General features: G+C 33.7%; 1 protein-coding gene and 1 long non-coding RNA gene across 3 annotated transcripts in view; both read left to right on the forward strand.

The window, feature by feature from the left end:
• The window catches only part of LOC100647267, a 166,460-nt gene that overhangs the window by 3,922 nt on the left and 141,724 nt on the right, over nt 1-20,814 (forward strand). The window lies entirely within an intron of this gene.
• LOC110119588 lies at nt 1,275-16,424 on the forward strand. The gene is made up of 2 exons (XR_002308062.2): nt 1,275-2,287; nt 14,483-16,424. It is a non-coding gene; the product is annotated as an uncharacterized LOC110119588 (long non-coding RNA).

Below are 20,814 nucleotides of genomic sequence, written 5' to 3' on the forward strand. Positions count from 1 at the left end.
ATGCTTACAATTATTTAAGCAAATAATTATATAAAGAAACTCGTTTTACTCTTTTTTTTTTCACAATGACTATCTTGTTCATATTTGGATAGAATATAGTAGCGCCGACGTATTAGGCTGATGTTAAAGAAATTAGGATGGCAGGTAAAGAGGGAGAGCAAGCTTTTATTCATATACTCTACACAAAATCATTTAAATCGTGAAAAATTCATTGTAATAAATTTATTCTAGAATTTCTATGAAAACTTATGAATTGGTCATTATGATCACTCTAGTCTAGTTTCGGTGTTAAATGGTCGTCGTTAGCCCCAGGAAATAGATGTATAAGTTTTTAAAATCGACTTCGTCCCTTTGCTTTCACACGTGTGAGAGAAACGAATATATCGAATTTCCATATTTCAGTTATAAAATTCAGCAGAGAGAAGAGATACCTAGAATTTCTTACAAATATACTACCTTCTATAAGTGACCAGATAAAGTACTTATCCATGATCAATTATCGAAATCTGCTCTTCACTGATTAAAGTATTTGATTTTGCATTTTTTCATTTATATACATGTAAAATATTTGAAATTCCCATGTTTCTAATTCCCATGTTTGAATACTTTAATTCGAATAAAGAAGCAAAAGACGGCATTGAAAAATACTAGGACTTTAGTTCTCTCAGATGTTTTGGAACGATAGAGAACTTCCACCTTGCAATATTCTATCTATCATTCTTGAGTTTGTTACATTTTTATAACGTTACGAAATATCTTCACACAGTTTGAACAAAATACGAAAAGTCTTATTGATATATATATATATGATTCTTCGCAAATGTCATATAATATTTTGTAAAAGTTAAATATTAGAGTGTAGCATGTTTCAATCTATCGCGGCACTTAGGACGAAATATATAAAACTCACGTGCCAGTTAACGTGTTAATCCTGTTGTTCTCTTCGGATCTGTATGACCTGAAATGGATATTATGTTTCAATAGATGTTATTACGTAATATTAATCGGATAGTATTATTATATCGTAATAGATATTATTATCATTATTATTATAGTTAATAGCCAATTAATACTATATAATAATATTTATTGAAACGTAGCATCCATTTCAGGTCATATAGATTCGAAGAGGACAGCGGGGTTAACAGGGTTTTAACAGATATTATTAAAATATAGATAGATAATATAAGATAAAACGTTATAAAGTATTTAATTTCTAGATATTATTAGAAATTACAGATATTATTATTATTATTATTATTATTATTATTATTATTATTATTATTATTGTTATTATTATTATTATTATTATTATTATTATTATTATTACTATACAGACAACTTTTCACAATATCATTCTCATTGTCGTGCTTGTGTTCCACTTTTTTAACGAATAAAGTATTTCAACAAGGAAGATATCTAAAGAGGTGGAAACGTGAAAATAAATCTCAGAGAACGGCAGGATCCACCAACTTGAGCGTTATCAAAGTTGAATGATTCACTTATGAAACACCCTGTACAGTATCGTACACGTTCCACGTTCATCGGTGCGCTCTATCAGGCGTGCTTCTTGGCACACCCTGTGTGTACGGTGCGTTGATCGGGTGGCTCGTGGCACGCATGCTCGGTTACCTCTGTCCGGAAGCCTCGCCACCGTGGAGAAAACGATGCTTTCGAAAAAGAGGCCTCCCACTTTCGGCCGAGCAGTCTTCGACTGATCCTCGAGCGAGAAAGGTCGTCGGTATTGGACGCGCGCGCGATACCATCCAACACGTTCCTATTATAGTGTGTGCGTGTGTGTTGAGTATAATCACTCGTCCTCTCTCCAATTCTCTTCTTCCTTTATTCCATCGCTTTCTACGTATTCTTACGAAGTTTCCGTATATTCACCGCGATAGGTATCGATAGCCAGAATTTTTTCGCGGCTAAGGTATTCAGAGGTCGAAGACGAAGAAAGTCTCTTGACCCTTTTTTTTTTCTTTTCTTTTCTTTTCCACTGTTGGTTCTCGAGCGCGTCGCGAGTTCGATGTTCTTTCGGTTCAACGATTCCTTCGCGCTGGTGGAACAACCTCGAGATACTATGCGGTCCCATCGGCTCGTCCTTATTCCGTTCTGTCGTTTGTTTTCGTTTCGCGCCACATAGAGGCTACCCCCGTGCTTTTCTCTGGCGATATGACTCTTTGATGTTTGCTGATCTGTGGAGGGGCGAGTGAACAGAGAACCGCGAACGTACTATGTTGCTGTGAAACTCGGGAACCGCGGATTCGCTCCACGAAATCTTCAGGTGGTACGTGTTGTGTTTTTCCTTACTTTTGGCTCTATCGCTACGTAGAATCACGGATGATTATAGCGCGAAGCTTGCACCGAAGTAATCGAAACGACAAGTATACGAAAGGATACTTAACGTGTAAGGGACAAACAAGCATCTGTTGTTCCTTAAGAATTATCCAAATTTTTAGAAACGAGTAAACAAATCTTGTAAATCTATACAATTTTCCAGGGAAAATTACATATTACTCGCTTTTAACCACTAACGTTCTAACGTTCGATTCTGATATCAGATGGCTGATTTTTCCTTGTTCTTCTCGTTGTCAAAGGCAGATTTCTGTTAGCGCAGATATTTCCTGAGTTAAAACTTTAATGTTTTTCACACATTGTCTAGCGGAGTTGTATCGTATTTCCTCTAAGTTCTGACTGTTCTCGTAATTTTTCAGTTAGAATACTGTATGAAGCATACGATATCGTTTAAAAAGTATCCTCTCCCGCGTTTTATGCATGTTGATGGAATTTTAGTAAATGTTATACGATGCTCTAATACTTCTTTTGACTGTACTATTTATTAGCGTAGTATTTATGCAAAAATAACACGTCTCTTCCGTGTAGCGTGTTGTTTCCTTTTTCTCGCGTCCATGCAAATTTAGAATAATCGTGTCATACATGACGATTGTACAGTTCTCTGACGAACAGATATTACACGGACTGAAACAGATATGAATGGAGAATGAAGTATGAATGCACTATAGTATTCCAGGGTTAGTAAGTGCCAACTTCATTTCGTAATTACAGTGTTCATTTATTTCTAGTCTGCATGTAATAATTGTAAACGTTAGACGACTTAGAATGGCAGTGTATACGTATTATAACACATTAAAATATAAAAATTGACAAATAGTAACACACGTACGATAATTGACGAAATTAAGAAGCCTATTTTCTGTCAAATTTGAAATGGAAAAGGAGAGAGTTATATGAAATAGAATACAATGGGAGGATTTGTTTATGTTTATCGCTGGCCAGTTTTTTTACTATTTTAAAAGTATTCGCGATTTTTAATTTGTATTGTACATTTAAGTCCAGTACCAAGTGCGTCTAGTAAATAGAACTACCAAGTCGAACATACGCTAGAAATGTACCTCGCAATTTTTGTTCTTTGTCCTCTTATCGACACAGATTCACGTAACATAAAATAACTGGGCCTAATTATTTTTTCTAGGTATCTTGAATCATTTTTGTAATGTTTAAATCATGGACCTAGCAGTAAAATACGAATAAAAGTTTGTATAAAAGTAACACAGTTTAAAAATAAATGGGAAAATTGATTAATGTTATCAAGGTATAGCTGTTAGTACAATAGACTGTTTACAGAATATCAATACACGTGCAATGTTCGTGATTTGATAATGCAAATCGTGAGAATAAAATTGCAATTAAAATTCCAAGTAAACGCAACGTTGATCGAACGGTCCATTTAATGGTTTACCTCTCTCTTCATTTTTGAAATATAAAATTTCACCTGGACGTGGCTTACAATTATGCTTTGTGGTTCAATTGTTAATGTTAGCTTTGATTAGGTATTCAAATTTTGATTACGTTATTGTTTATAGCAGGTACCAATACGTTGCATTCATGAATGAACGATAGATTAATTATCAGCTTCGGTGAAACGAATGGAAATTTCTTACTTTAAGTAGGGAATCTGTAAACATGCAGCGTGTTCGTCTTTTTATTACAAATCTAAAAAATAGCTTGGCTTCCACGTATAGCGCAAACGTCGATGTTCATATCCGTTGCTTTTATAGGAGACGAAAAAAAAAGAAAAAGAAATGGATTAAGGAAAAACGATAGACAAGAAATATTCCGATAAAAGTGAATTCATATCTCGTAACTCTTTTTTCAATTTTGTAGAACATTTTAATAAGTTGAAGTTTCATATAGGGACTTTTATCCAAGATTGACTATTACGAAATTATTTAATATTTAATAATTACAATTAGCATATTTGCTATTTATTATAATATTGCTATTATTGTATTAATTTCTTATAGCAACTTGCGTTTTCTTAATTAAAATCGTAAGGGTTCGTATCTAAAAATTATTCTATCAAATAATTCTCTAACCTTTAGTGTATTATACATAACTTCAACATATGCAACATTATTTATAAAATTTAATATTTTAGTAGATACATCATGTTCAATCTCTATATTATGCTTTAGTATGTTGTACAACATTATCACGCTATATGTAGGGTATTATATTTGTTATATTATTTCCAAGCTGCGACGATGCGCAATTTGACTCTTTATCCTTCTATAGAATTTTTAACAGAATTCAAAAATTCCATTCTTCGAAACTGCAATATTTGTCAGATTTTCCGAAATACCTCATTGTTTCGCGCATGCAAATAGTCGGTGCGAATAAGAGTTGCAGGATGTAAAAGGTTATTCGGCCGAGAAACTGTTCTGCGTTACGCGTTTGAAAGACAGAAAGTGTCAGATCGATCAGAATTTACGCAAATAGAATTCTCGTGCATGTATTCGTACATGGAAGGGCCGGAATGCCGTTAAGATATTCGTTTTTAAAGAGGTGAAACATGTTTCGCGTACGGCTAAAGCGCCCTATAAAAATTAGCTGTTAGATCTGTTTTGCATTTTATAACGTTGCGGTTTAGCGGAGAGTCGAAAGCGAGATTTTCATTCCGTGATTTAGTTCAGCTAGATATTCATATTTTAGATGTTTTTAAAGCTTCAAAATTTGTAGATTTTTATAAAAAGCAGCGAGAGATGATAGAAAGAAGTAATAACAAAGAGTAGAGATTTATCTGAAATATTATTCAGATAGCAGATAATGTGAAAGATTGTTGTTTCTCCTTTAGTTGTGTTCTTATATTTTTAGAATTGGTCAATTTTTATATTTTTAGGTAAATAGTAAACAACAGCAAAGAGAGAGCGAGAGAGAGAGAGAGTCACATAATTTTTAGATTTTAAGTAAATAGCATTGTAAGAAAAAACGAGAAACTATACGAAGCTGTACTAAAAAAGCAGGGTTTTCTGGGAAATATAACTCAGATCATAGATTGTTTATGTGGAGAAAAGTGTTGCTTATTATTAAGATTGGGATCAAGAATATAGTCAAGTTATGAATACAAGTGGGTAATAAAATTAATAATTTTTATTTTTAATTCGTTAGTAATCGGTATCTACATAATAATAATTCCTTGGTGTATAAATTTTAGGATAAATATACTTACGTTGATTTAATCGGATTAGTTGAATTGTAGCTAATCGTAACTATCAGGAGAAAATAGCGTGCAACTTCTTTCTTTTCCTGATACAATGGTACAAAATTTAAAATTTAATCTTAAGAGCTTGATCTTTCTCTTGTGAGTTGAGATAAAAGGTAGACATTCGTGCAAGGGAAAAGAAAATCAAAGTTTGTCAGATAAGTTCAGGGTTGATTATAACGTGAAAAAATGATGATCTCGCGTTAACTATGAATTTCATATCGTTTGAAATTTGCCATTGTAAAATAATAAATAATTATCGTAGAATTTATATGAAATTTTATTCGATTAAAATTTGAAATTCCTTGTCGATAGAAATGAAACAATTTTCAAGTTTTGTTCGAAATTGCAGCTCTTAATCAGCGAAGCATGTCAAGCAGAGATAATAAAAAAGACCGAATTGACTTGTTAATTATGGTCTCCCTAGGGGTGTGGTCATTTTCAGGCTTCATTTCGATTTATGTATTTAGTTCCCATGATAACGGCTGTGATTTATGTTTTTTTTTTTTTAACATGTTGCACCGGTTCGATAAATTGACCGGAAACAGAGATAAAAGAGAGAGGGAGTCGAAATTTTGATTTAAACGATTTTTTCGAAGAGTCACGCCGTCCTGTTCGCAAATAACGACAATTGAAAAAAAAGAAAGAAAGAAAAAACACGACAATTTAATAAATCGTAAACGAGAAAAATGTTATTTGTTTATGAATTTTTCGTGCCAGCTTTCGATATTTGTTTTATCAAATCGATGTAGCATGCTTTAATTTAATAAAAAATTCTGGCCACGCTTGGCAATAAAAATAAAAATGATAAAATGTATCAGTATATTTTACACTACGATGATCACAGGAAATTTTTGTTCAGTTTAAAGGCCCAGTTTTCAATATCAATACTTCAAAAATACTCAATATCGAACTTAGATATCTCACGTAAATAAACGAAATAGAATTTATTTATTGATTTTTACTTACTATCCAATATCAAATTTACTTTTCGTAAATCATCATTTTCTTTCACGAAATAATTTAACGTCCCTAAAAATTGAGAACTGATTGTATAAAATTTTGATGTCGATATAAATAACGTAAAATTCACGACTATCTTGATAGGAAAGGACTCGAAGTACATACATCGGATATTCGTATTCGAGACAGCGAAACATACGGATAAGTGGAGAAAGGTGTAAAATCGTGTGTTTTTATCGACCTGGCTCCGTTCTGCGGGAAAACTGGCGGTGTGTACACGCCTCGAAGGTGAAACTGGGTTAGATCGTCCGTCGGTGTAGGCGTCATCGATCTCAGATTCGAATTCAACGCGAAATTATTCCGCTTTCTGGATTATTCATGCCTCGACAGCATGGCCGGTCGCTGATTCAATCCGAACAATGTTGCTCGATCGATGTCCAGACATTAAATAGACAAATCCACTTTCTACCTCGCTTTTCTTCCTCTTTTTTTCTATTTCTCCGTTTTACTTCTTTTTTGTCCTTCCTGTTTTTTAATCGTTGACGATTGAAGCGATAAACTGAAGCGTTAAACGATATCGGTGCAATTATTTTCCGTTAGATTTCGTTGTAGCATTTGCGGCTTTTTGTGTACGACGTTTTTATTGTCGCTCCTTTCTTGTATTCTAGTGTTTTATGATTTCCCTTTAATAAATCTGTTCGTCCTGTAAAGGATCATTATTATTCTCTTCCTGTAATCGATTTAATTAGATCTATTCGTTCATTTGTTTATGTAATTATCTAATAATGTATCTATTTATTTGTTTGTTTATTTATCGGGTATTGGCTCTTTGGTATCGGGTACAGGAATACGCGAACTGAAATAAAACAAGAACAAGTACTAATTTTAATTAGTGATTTTTACAATTTCATCTGCCATACTATAGATGTTTTAAAGGAGATTGCAGTTATCTGCAAAAAAGTGAAAAATCTGCCTCTGAAAGTATTATAGGGACGTACAATTTATTACAAGTTAATTATGTAATTACTTTAAAATGTTAAGTAAAGTAGTTTCAGCAAGTAACTAATCTTTGTATTATTTGGCGATATGAAAGAAATTGCAAGGGAGATTTTCAAGTTTAATGAGAAACTACTGAAAGGTGAACGCCTTCAATGGTACCAGCCAGGTGTCTGACCAGCAACAGCATGTTTCTACTTACCGCTTCGTCTCATTTACGTTTCCCTTGTTCGTTTTGTTACGTTTGTTAAATTAATCGTTTCGTCTTCGTCTTGTCACAATCTTTGTTACGTGTATCGTAAAACGTAACTTGTATTGTTTAAATTACGCAAGGCTTCAAAATATTTAAATTGTATTTTATGATTTTTTAATTTGTCCAAGGAAAGGCTAAAAATTTCATTGTAACGGTGGTATTACAAAACGAGCGTTCAAACGACACAAGAATTCGAAATATTTTATCTATTTTAGCGTTATTTAGTCTGTTTAAAAAAGATTAAACATTTCTTTTCCATGTAAAGCTAAAATATAATTCTTAGCGAATTAAATGTCAAGGAGAGAAGTAATCAGTATCAAGAAAAATCATTCGGGAAATATTCGAACGATAAAGTTAGTAGAGTTTTATACGTGTGAGCGGATACATCGCTCTTTTATTTCAGTGACTCGTTGAGAGTCAAGGATTTATCGTTTTAATTCGGCTATCAAACTCCACAGAGAGAAGTTGTTCCATAATACGGTTTGGAATTGCAAATGCATCGAAATGCGCGTGAAATGGCAAATATTTAGAATATCAAAAATCGTACCTTCCATATCAATCGAATATTCATCAAAGCTCTGCGATATTAAAAATTTAAGTTTCTTTTCTTCCTTTTTTCTTTTTTTTTTTTCTTTTTTTTTTTTTTTTTAAGTAATATAAGTTTCAACCGCCAATATATGCCACATATATTCATGCAACATATTTAAATTATCGATATGGTCGACTGCGTTCCAATATCGACACAAACGTTGACTAAACCGAATTAAAACGATAATTTTCGAGTTCACTGATTTGGATGGGCGAACGTACTCGTTATCAAAACGATTTCTCCTGTATCAATTTAATCGATGCTATTCCATGCAGCTTCAACAAATGCACAGTTATTATTTCAGTTAATATCATTTTTTTTCTTTCTTTCGTTCGCAACGTACAATGGATATAAAGTTATATGGTTAACTTCAACAATTTCAGCGAGTGTATTACGGTCAGAGTAAAACAATTATTTTATATTTTTCGATTGAGGATAATATCGTATCCTCGTTACAAGAGCAATATAATTGGGAAAATACATGGGAGAATAGCTTCTGTAGCGTTATAAATTGAAAATGATAAGGGATGAAAATATGTAATGACAGCTACGAAAATTAGGCTAACGTAAAAAATTGCCTATCTGCTACACTCGACGATTCTCTTAACAAAAACGCAGGGGTTCAATTGCTGTTGAGTAATTTTCTTTTAATAAGCGCTAAGTTGGCAGTACATATCCCTTAAGAAGTTAATCCCTTCGTAACGCTATGTGATGGAACTGTCTTGTTATTTGAAAAGCTCTTTATTCTCAGGTTACTTAATTTCGAAGGAAATTGTGATGGAACTGTCTTGTTATTTGAAGAGCTGTTTATTCTCAGGTTACTTGATTTCGAGGCCGTAAACGAAACTACTTCTAAGCTGCCGTTAAAGCGGCAATTCTCAGTTTACTTTAATCGAGCAACTCTTTTCACCTTGATATTGATCACGAACGAAGCTACTCGGTTTTCTCACGAGTAGACAGTTTAATTGCGCGCGGCTAACTTTGAAAATGGAATACCAATGATCCTTTTAATCTTATTCGTAGGAATTTCTTCCAGACGTATTTTATATTATCGATTAGACATATCGGAAATTAATTTCGTAGAGGCAGCAAAAATGTTGTTGACACGATTACGAATTTCCGTGAGATACGAATTGAGAAACCATGTTCTGAACTGGAGTGGGACAACGTCTATTCTCATAAAACGATCAATTCGAATAATAACTCGATTACTCAGTTACTCAGTTATCATGTAATAGATGTTCGTTGACTTGCCCAAGTAGCTATAATTTTTCCTTCAAATAATAGGAGTTTGCGTCCGGACGACTAAATTCGAACGCACATTTGCTTATCCTCTTAATTACTTACGTGAGAAGGGGACTTGTAAGGGATTAATTTATATAATTGGGATGGATTGCATTCTCTACTGTCATAGACAGATAACTAGGTACAGTTAATTCAGATAGTGATGGCTAATCTTGATGGTGACGTTGATGTGTATATATATATGTAGGGTAGACTCGTAATTTTCATCGTCATAATCTAGATGCGTTCGAATTGTAATAACGTTGTAATTTTGCAACAATACCAATTCCCTTTATTTGTAATTAAATTGAATGCATTACATTTTTTAAAGTGTTGCTCGAAAAAGCACAGTTTAGAAAAAATGGTTTAATTTTCCAACAATACCAATTCCCTTTATTTGTAATTCAATTGAATGCATTACATTTTTTAAATTGTTATCTTTGTTATCTAAATGGTTATCTTTCTGATAGAATATTAGACTATGTAAATAATACTATAAAAATCGTAAAATAAAATTGCTTGCTATTGTCTTCTTGAAAGGATCGCTGATACAGCTGAGTAATTATCTTTACTATTTTTAGAGACATAAGAAAAATATATTGAAAATTTTAGAATTTTTATAAATTATTAGAATTTTGGAGAATTCTTATAGGAATTTAGAATGTCAAAGAATTTTCTATGGAACTTAGTCTAACTGACTAATTATTCTGTAATATTTTTATTCAATAACAAAATACCATATATTTACCAACTTTTTCCACCATCTGTAATAGAACGTTGTTCGACATCAAATAAAGAAATACATAAAACGAACCTTACGTTATTGGATGTGGAAAAATTGGTGCCCATTTGTATCGATATAACATTTGCGTTCGTAGGGTTGCTGAAACATATATGCTTATTTACCTTCTACGGTCCAGTCCTTTTTGGAAAAATATTTTTATTTTCGTGACATTAGGTTTAATAATATTTATGTAATGTTACTGCAAATGGATCAAAGTATATTTTTGGGGAAAGTTTTGGTATGTTTGATGAAGATAGATTGACTTAGCCATTATAAGTAAACCGAGTCTCTGCGAACTTGACCTAAGAAGTAAAAGCGATGGTGAGTAATATGCTTTGACCTAGCTGGACAATTTGATTTATTTCTCGAATTTTCTGTGAGTCAGAGCTGACGGAGAGTTGATCATCTATTTCTACCAGAATAGTATAATATTGATTGCCTCGATGGAAAAATCCGTTGGAAATTCATAATAGTTAGGGAAATTTTAGAAGATTAGAAATTAGACAATTTTTTAGGGAAACAGATAATTTTTGATAATTGATGTGATTTCTTGTTTGGTAAAATCGAAGGAGAATTACTGATTGCAGTCTTTCGTGCTTAAATTTTAAACGTACTGTTAACAAGCTTAAACCGATCAACTGAAATTTAAAAAAGTTTATCGGAATATTAGATTAACTATGGATGATTAACTTCTCAAACAAGATAAACGGAAAAACTTGGGCTAGTCGATGGAAAAAGAGATGTCGTTTTTCAACAAAACAACGTTAGGTTTGCTATTATAGGTTTGCTAGGTTTGCTCTGTATCGGTGAACAGCGGGTAAAAATGTTGGAATATTTGGAATGTACGATCCCATCGGTTTCATTTGTCAAACACAAAGTGGTTTGGAGAGCGGTATTTCGTGGCCAAAGTTAAATTATTTATTTCATATAACGTAATATGAATATTTAACTAATAACAGTAACGAACTTTACAGCAAGAAATTTTTAAAAGGGTATAAATTTTACTGTATTTCAAAAAGGTACTGTTATTTTACCACAAAATTGTATGGAGGTCAGTTAACGTTGTTATGAGCTGTAAACGGTTAAAAATGTTGAAAATCGGATTTTTCACGATATTCGGTCTGTGACTGCAATAAATCATCATCTTTCGATGCCTGTCGCTTGTCTCTGCATCAATCCATTTCGATGAAATTTTCAACATATATATACAACGGTCGTAAACCTTCAAAATATGTTGTTTAAATATTCATTACAGACCCAAATAGAACAGTCGTAAAAAATGACCCTTACTTTTTTCTTCGTGATTTCAACCAATTGCAATTTTTTCAAAACATTTGCACACATCGTCTAGTAAACTAGTGCTTCTTATTTTAAAAAAAAATGCAAGTTGTTGTAATTTCTAACAGATTATTCTGTTTCGAAGAGTAGCCGAAGATACTACGTCAATGCTAGTTACTGTATCTTACTTTCATTTTTTTTTTTTTTTTTTTTTTTAGGAGAAAATTTGTATAACTATTTAAATAACAATATGACTCTTATTATTATTGATCAATTTAAAAGCATTAAAACAAACCTGAAAACATTCGTTTTCCACAGCGTGTCCATTTAAACATTGATGATCATACGGGTATTCGACCTACTCTCAGTAGTTCAATTTTCTGCGGCTAGTTGGCGTATCGAAATTCTCAGTTTCCCAATATGAGTGGCTATCAAGTGGCTGCAAACGAACGCACCCGGAACGCTGCAATACTTCAGGCGACTATTTTTTAAACTCACTGTGAAAAGTAAAAATTGCTGGGTGGTGGCAACTCAAATTTATGCATTCTTCTTAGAAAGGTCTAACGTTTTCTATGGGAAAAAGTCCTGTTACTTTTAAACATTTCTTTTAAAAATCTTATCGAACTCAAACTATTATAAACTTTGCGCTATTTATATATGGATTTTGGTAAAAATACTTATCAGAATCCTTACTAGTTTTGCTTACCGATAAAGATACGTACAAAACGATTAAATAATGAAAATACTCCTATTGACACGAATTATTAAATTATAATTCAAATGTGTTATTTGATATTCTGTAAATCCTACATAGAGCAAATAGTTTTATTTTAAAAGTCAGAATTTTGTCTTGAGCATATCGCCCTCGATCGCGTGATTATCTAAAATGAATAATATTGTAGATTGTAAAATTTCGAAGGTTTGTCGCTTTATAGAAACAAACATTTTTTGAAAAAAGCTGAGCTTGAAAAATTGAATATTGACTACAAAGAGCGAATTTTCAGACCACTGCGAAGGACATCAGGACATCGTCCGACCATCATTTATTCTGGTTTTTACAAAAGTTTTTTAATGGGGGGATGCTGAATGCGCTAGAAGCTTGTAAGAACTGGTTCAAAGGATTTGCCGCTGAAAAAGACGGAAAGTTTTTTGGCGAAACGATCATAAAGCTACCAAATACATGACAAGAATTCATCGAGATAAATGTTGTACCTATATATCATTTAATAAAAATGATAATTGCGTAGATAAATTTTCCTCTTCGCGACGAGTTCTCTTTTTAAATGTATCAACGCCAAACGATTGGGTTTTGATTTTTACTTGCCAATTTTAGACCAAAATTATTAATTATTGAATTATTAGTTGCCTGCAACTAGTTACAATTTGTTTCATTCGTTTATTATGCAAATTAGAATTTTGAACCAGAAATTACGAAATAATTAAACTACATATTTATTTAATATTTATAATTTTCAAGCTGAATTAATCACTTCCAATTAATTACCGTTCTTTCATTCGTATGCGAATAATTGTTTTGAACATGCGATTGAAAAATAAATAAATCACGTATTTATGTTGTTTCTCGTTGTCAAGACAAATTAAAATCCGGAATTAATTACAATTTTCTCATTATATTCTGAACAAGGAATTCGAGTTTGATTTTATTTTCACAAAGCACATCCTGTACTTTCTTACTCGTCACGATTATTATTTTCAAGTTAAAATACAAAACCTGCGCTTCTTACGTGTTACAGTATCTTTAATTTGTAAGCGTACGAAATTGTAAACACAAAATTTCAAAATTAAGATTAATTGGATTCGTAGACGGTGAACTAAGTTAACGAAAGAACTCGATGGTCGAATAGCTACACAGAGCGGTTGTTTTGCCCTACAATTCGATGGTTAGGGGTGAAGCAAGTCTGTTTCGCGAGGAGGCTAATGTCGACGAGCAAGTACAGAAGCGTGGGTTAAGCACGTACAATAGAGATCGGTATCCGTGATGGCTCGCTCTCTCCATGAAGTCAGCACGCTTCTACTTCATTCGTTCGAATACGCCAACGACAAATTTCGCTTTGCTTTCAAACTTGATTCAGATGCTTGCGCTCGAGAATCGTGGATGACTTGGTAAATTATGTATTTCTACACGAATTTCTAGCAGTGAAATTTTAGTACTTCTAGCACTCGTAGTACTTACAGTTGGAAAAGCGAGAATTAATTTGCCGTGACGTTTAAATCGTTTATGCAAGTTCACTTATAGAATAGGAAACTGCGACGATTGTGGAAAGATACAGTTCTGTGGAAAGATATTATATAGCGTGAAAAGTTAGCTTTCAATTAGAAAGTTATACAGTTGTAACATTGAAGGCGTTCACGCGTAACTCATGTTCTTTTCAAAGAACTCTTCTAACGTGTGAATGTTCACACATCCAAGTTTAAAGTTATACATGGAAGCTACAAACTGTAAAACTTCGATAGCATTCTAGTAATCGAGAAAGAGACAAGCAATCAAACGTTTCTAACATCATCGCATGTATCACGAAGCTCGACTACAAAATCGACGGAAGGTTTTTCCCTTTTTTTTTAAAACCGCCGTCCTTTCAATGTTCACGTGCGTAAATATTCGAATTAATGAAAATTCGCTTTGCGAAAAAGAGACGAACAGTCAGATCTCGCTTCTTGTACATCACCAGAACATCATCGCATCTATCATAAAGCTCGATTAAAAATTACACACGGTCATCGAAATTGACGATAGTTCTTTTACACTTTCAGAACCAGCGATACGGTCGCGAAAGGTCGAACGAAATAGAAAAAGGCAAAACCCGAGTCACACCAGAGAGGCAAATCATACAGCTGTGTTTCGTTTCTATCCACTTAGTAGGCCGGGCCACGTGTACCAAGAGAATTATTGCAACGGATAACGCCGTGTTTCTGACACGGTCGACACGCCACGTTACTACGTCGTAACACGAAATTGATTAACCCTTAACTGGTTGCGTATCTCCGTCGGGTTAAAGGCTGATCAATACGAGCCACGTTTCATTCGTTCGATCCGAGTATCTTCTTTTTAACTGGCTGCGACAATTGCTATCTCTGAGGAGTTTCCTTTTAGGAAGCTTCGGAAAGCCACGTCTCGAGTAATACTTGTGATTCCCCGTCGAGTCTTTCGTGGATTGTCAGTTTGGAACACTTTAACGTCTCGTTACCTTTTTTCCTCTCCCACGAGCGATCCGATCGCTTTTCAATGAAATATCGGTTGGAATATAGAGGACGAAACAATTTTCTCTTTGCTTTTTCATGTATACGCGGAATTACTTAATCCTGAAGTAGATATTATATTTGTATATTAAGTGTCGTTCGAAGAATTGTTGTATAATGTGGTTCTGATATACCGTACTTTATTGGTGGAGAAGCTTTAAATGGAATATTGTACCGATAGAACATAGAAGTTTGAGTATAATAGCGTGTTAGTTTCAATAGTTAATTCCGTAGCTGTGTAATCGAGTAATAAGCTATATAATATACGTTGTTACACAATAGTTGGTCAGATACCTTCCGTTGTTTGAAGAATATCTACTGCATGCAATGAACGTGAACTCTTCCTCACTTCGGTAGATCTTAATGTCTCGTTGTTTGGAAAATTGTTGTACACGAATACTGTTACGCGTGCTTTCCACGAACATCTATACTCTTTATATGTATATTAAAAAACGCGAGGAAGTGTAGACATAACCGAATACCTGAGCAACAATGTATTAACGTTAATAATTCATTGTATAGTTAGATAATTCAGTAGTAAGCTATGTAATAGACAGCACAGTTAACAAGATATCTTATAGTGTTGTTTATTGGAAATTTTCTCTATGTAACACGGTGTATTTGGTGTACTTGAACAAATTCAAACGAACTTCATAGGAAGTCATTCGTCTTGCAATTAATGTTATATATTATTATTGTTATATATTATCGTAGATGTTAATCATAAGGACAAAAAATTACAGAAAAAGCGATAACAAGAGCATGCAAACGAGGAAAATGTGTTTAGCGATGTTTTATAACGATGTTCTGTAGCGATAGCGATATTTCAGCGTGAAATGTGTCAAATTACTGAATTCTTCCTATCGTACGTATCTGATGCTTAGTCATCGCGTATATCTCATAATCAGGATATCGGTATAATTAATTTGTGTTACTTGCACGCGAAAATAGATCAACCGAATTGATTAGATGCAACATGTTTACGAATTCAAGACACCTTTGACAAATGATCTTAAAATGATTAATTGTATGTAAAAATAGCTCTACCTAAAGTATTCGTCTATATAATTGTTAAACAGGATGCATTTCAAAGATAAAATCAAAGAGGGTGCTTAGGAAAGAAATATTTTTTTTTATAAGTAGCAATTAATCAGAACCCCCAGGAGAACTTCGAGTAATTAAAGGGGTAACTTCAATAAATTAGACCATAAATTTGAACGGAACATGCGTAATATATTCGCTTTATCAGGCACCCCTATAGCGTTTCAGAAACACTGTAGACACTATATTTCGTCCTACCAATCTCAAAATCACAATTCTAATATATCCATATCTATAAATCTAATTGGCGCAGCTTGAAAAAATATATTTCTTCACCTAACTTAGTTAGATTAAATCTAAGTTTTAATTGTCTTGTGTAAAAGAACAAGTAAATAAAGACGTATATTTATTCCAATATTCGATATCTTTCGTTCAAAGACAAGAACGATATCCCAAGCCCAAATCGTAATTTGAATACAATCAATGTTCACGATAATTTTTCCAAAATTTCACTTGTTCGTCCTACTACAAAAAAAAACGTGTTCCTCCACCTGAATTGATTAAGTTACTTCAAGATTGATTTTGCTCTATAAAATAATGAATAATCAAAGGTACAATTATTCGAACACTCAATACATCAAACAACTCTAAAAAAAACGCATTTCTCTATCTAAATCAATTACACATATCGAGCCTCATTATGATATTAAATTAATCTTTGTCAACGAAAAATTAAATAGATACGCAAGTACACGGTAACTGGACTACTCAATCGAAATACTTCAATAGAGGAACAAGAACGATTTTCTAAGCGACTATAATCGTTATCACCGGTTTTCGAATGTACTTGCGCGGGGAGGGTGAGAAGAGGTGGAACTCGAACGTGCGGACGAGTGCTGGAACTTGGAGCGGCGGATTTTCACGATCCGGATGATCCGTGGAAACGTGACAGACGTGAAGCTTGCAGTGCTCCAGATCGGACTAAAGGATCCTCTCTCCATCCTGGTCATCGCATCGTCTTCCTTTTTTTAGCCGATGCGCGTATTATTTTCGCTCGTAGCTTACTCGGAAGAGAGCTGAATTTTTGCAGACCATTGACAATGAGAGAATTGGTCCATCGAACGCGTGCCAACCGAGCATTCAATGCAGTTTTCTTCTTGAGCCTTCCTTTGTGTCTACGTTATGTAGTTACAAAAAGAGGGAGAGGAAGAGAGAGAGAGAGAGAGGATTGAACTCGGTTGGCGTATGATGTCTGTAATTTGATGAAAATGTACAACGGTTGCCAAAAAAGCTTTAGAGCGAATTGTAGTTTTCTTTGGATATAAATTTGATATTAAGAAAATCCTCTTGCTTTTTTTAATAAAAAATTTAGTAATATTGCATGGCATGTATTCATGTGTTCGTGTATCCAACGTGGTAGTATGGCATTATATGGACCTCTCAGAATCCAAATTAATCAAATTCATATTTTGTATATTTACTTTTATTACCTGGATGTGCGTTTAGTATCGAAATCCCCCCCCCCCCCCAAACAAACTTCCACTTGCACAAGTTTATTTATTCCATGATTATGATATAATTAGTTGTAAATTTTCAAGGAAATTGCCGAAAGATTGTAACACACTTGCCACGTTTCTATTCGCTTTCTACAATACAAAGATTCACGTATGTATTTCTAATAGAAATTCAAGTTGAGACACACAGTTTTATCACATTTTCAATTTGGATGTTTGCGTGTACACCGATAGAAAGGTACAAATCTGGATGTTTGAATGCAAAATTTCTAGTTTCGATATTATCAATGAAGTATTCACATTCGAAAACTCAGATCCAAGGATTCAGCATTCAAAGATTCGTACGTAGAAATCTAATATAAATTCAAGCTGGGATATTCATTTCTATCGTATTCTTAGACATATTATTCCAGCCATTCCACAAACTTATCAAAAAAATTGTGACGGTACTCGATTCTCTCGTAATCTATTCCCATAAAAATTCCTCTCGGATTATATACTTGGCGATTCGCCATCCAGTCTCTCAGATGATCTATCTTCGAACGGGATTCCCCTTCGAAAGCCAATTCGTCTTTCGTCTGGCGGTATTACCGGAACGAACTAGCAGCCGTAAAAATGTCTCTGGATAGTCGATTGAAAATCTCGTCACGTTATCAGCCGATGTTTCAAATGCCATGAAAGGGGACCACGAATATATACGGCCATCCTGGCGGTCGAACGTGTCGCATTAGAAGCGGCAGATCGCCGTGCAATTACGCGTAAACGTCATGAGAACGAACGTGTTGCGTCCATTTCTCAGCCAATCAACGACCCATCGAACCAAGGGATGAATCAAAGGACGATCGGAAGCGCTTGAGAACGATTCATTCGATCCTTTACTGTACGAACTTTCTCAATAAGTTTGGACGTTACGTGTGATTGCTCGAGAAAATTTCCATAAGTTTGAAATGTTTTAGGTTTGTTTAAATATTGAGATTGATTTCTTTGATACGTAAATTTTTTAACGACTCGTGATATCGACATTACGTACGATCCTTCGTGAAAATTTCTATAATTTTCGTTTAATTGAATTTTGAAAGTAACTTCTTCGACGCGCGAAATTTTAAAATAAATTACGACGTTGCATGCAATTATTCGCTATAAATTTTATTCGCTCCATATTCGATCTTTGACGTTAATTCCGATATAAAAAGATTCGAGCTAATGCAATGACGTACTCTTGCGTAATTAGTATTCGATTGGACGAAAGGTAATTTGAAGGGGATGATCGGAAACGCTTAAAAACGGTTTCTGACTCTTTCAATCCTTCGTCGCGTTAGTTTCATTTTTAATAAATTATAACGTTACGCACGACTGCTTGATAAAGTTTTCATAATCTTTCACTTCTTTACGTTTGGTTGTTGAATCTAATTTCTTCGCCACACGATATTTCGAATAATCTGCAACGTTACTTCTAATTTCTCACCGTAATCTCTCCCCTTGTTAACGTTGCGAATTAATCTTGGAATAAAAAATGTTGAGTTCAACGTAATTGCAAAGTCTTGCAAATGTTGGATGTATAGTTGATTAGCTAGTGGAGCAGATGATTACTATGGAGAATAATTTATTCATGCTTGAAATACTATTATGCACTTTGACTATTTCCTTCTTTTGTATAATTGTATTTTAACTCAAAAGCTAGACTGTCACGTGTTTTTTATCCCAATAAAAATAATCATAGCAATTACTGTGCCAAAGTCTACAAAAGTCCGTTTCACCATTTAAATTTCCATTTTAATTTCGTAATTACCGCTCACTCTTTCGGTTCTTCTTTAACCCTTCAACCGTACAATGAATTTGCATTCTTTCTACTGAAAATTATGTTCAAGCGGTTCAAATGAGAAATGAAGACACCGGCGTTAACTTCGTTTCACATCTATATATAAAATTATGATATTGAAATATAAATCTTTCGTTTGTCCCCAATCGAACTGAATCAAACGTACCGTTATCTCTTTTTTCAATAATTTTTCTAAATATTATTTTTCATTTATAGCGTTATAAGATTTCTTTCCATCCTTTCCGCCCTGTAAGATCTATCTTCACGATACACATCGATGTTCAAAATTATATTTTTCGTACATATTCCATTTTCCGCAAACCAAACTCAATCAACGATCCTTTGTTGCTTTACAATAATTTCTTCAAATGTTATCTTTAATTTAACGCATAAATGTACATCGTAAATGTATAAAATGTGTGGCATTCGACGAATCTCTGAGCCGATGAAATTTCTCTGTTTATATGCAATTATAGGATCTCTGTGCTTGTCTAGGCTGAGAGCTATCTATGTCAGGTTATTTTCTTAATGAGTCAAAGGCCCTGTTCCTTGGCCCGGTTCATCGAGGGGTTGAACGACGTCGCGTAATGCACTTTACCGAAGCCATCTCTTTCCTGTCTGTTCCACGTAGCAAAATATTTGACCGAGCCGCGAAGTTGTTGCGATAGTATGCGAACTATTTGTTTCTGTTCACCTGCTCGACGATAAGTTGCCAACCAGATACACCGGTGTAATCCGTCTTCCTTGACTTTGTTAGATTGCGTGTCTATATTCTCGATTGGGTAGCTCCTTAAGTTACGAAAATGACGCGCTTGACAGATAATCCGAGATGTTGGTTCAACCGTGCCTTCGTTTGTATGAGTTATCGTTCGAGTTGAATATTCAATTGTGTTGGAGTTTAGACCGCGAACTTGTATTTTTCAAAAGTTCATGCTGGAATTTACTTGAGTGCTATTTTAATATAATGATAAGTTACGGCTTGGTATATTTCTTTTGATACTTTTCTTCCATTTTGTCATTTTTATTTAATTTCGTATTATCCTTATTTGCAGATGATACTTTTACGTTTTATATTATGTAGAATAATCGGAGGAATTTTCTTATTTTTCAACGTAACTAGAGTACAGTTTCCGACATTTTCGTATTCTATATTCTATTTTTAAAGACGGAATAGCCAAATGCATTTATTTTCTTTGACTGCGAATTTTTGGTTTTGAGAAATTCGCGTTGCGAGTTTACTTTTCAGTATAACTACAATACAGTTTGCAATCTGTTTCCATATCTTTAAAAATGGCACAGGAATTTATTTTCTTTTGGCAAGGAATCTTTGTTTTTGTGAAGCTTGCAGCGCTGAGATTTTCTTAGAACTTGCTTATCTTTTAATAAAATGTCCCATTTTCTATTGAGATAAATTTTTTTGCTCCTTGTCGACTTCTCAGTTAAAAATAGCGTCTTCGTTTGTTATTATTGTT

This window comes from Bombus terrestris, chromosome 9, assembly GCF_910591885.1.
Source record: "Bombus terrestris chromosome 9, iyBomTerr1.2, whole genome shotgun sequence".
In the NCBI taxonomy this organism is placed as follows: Eukaryota; Metazoa; Arthropoda; class Insecta; order Hymenoptera; family Apidae; genus Bombus; species Bombus terrestris.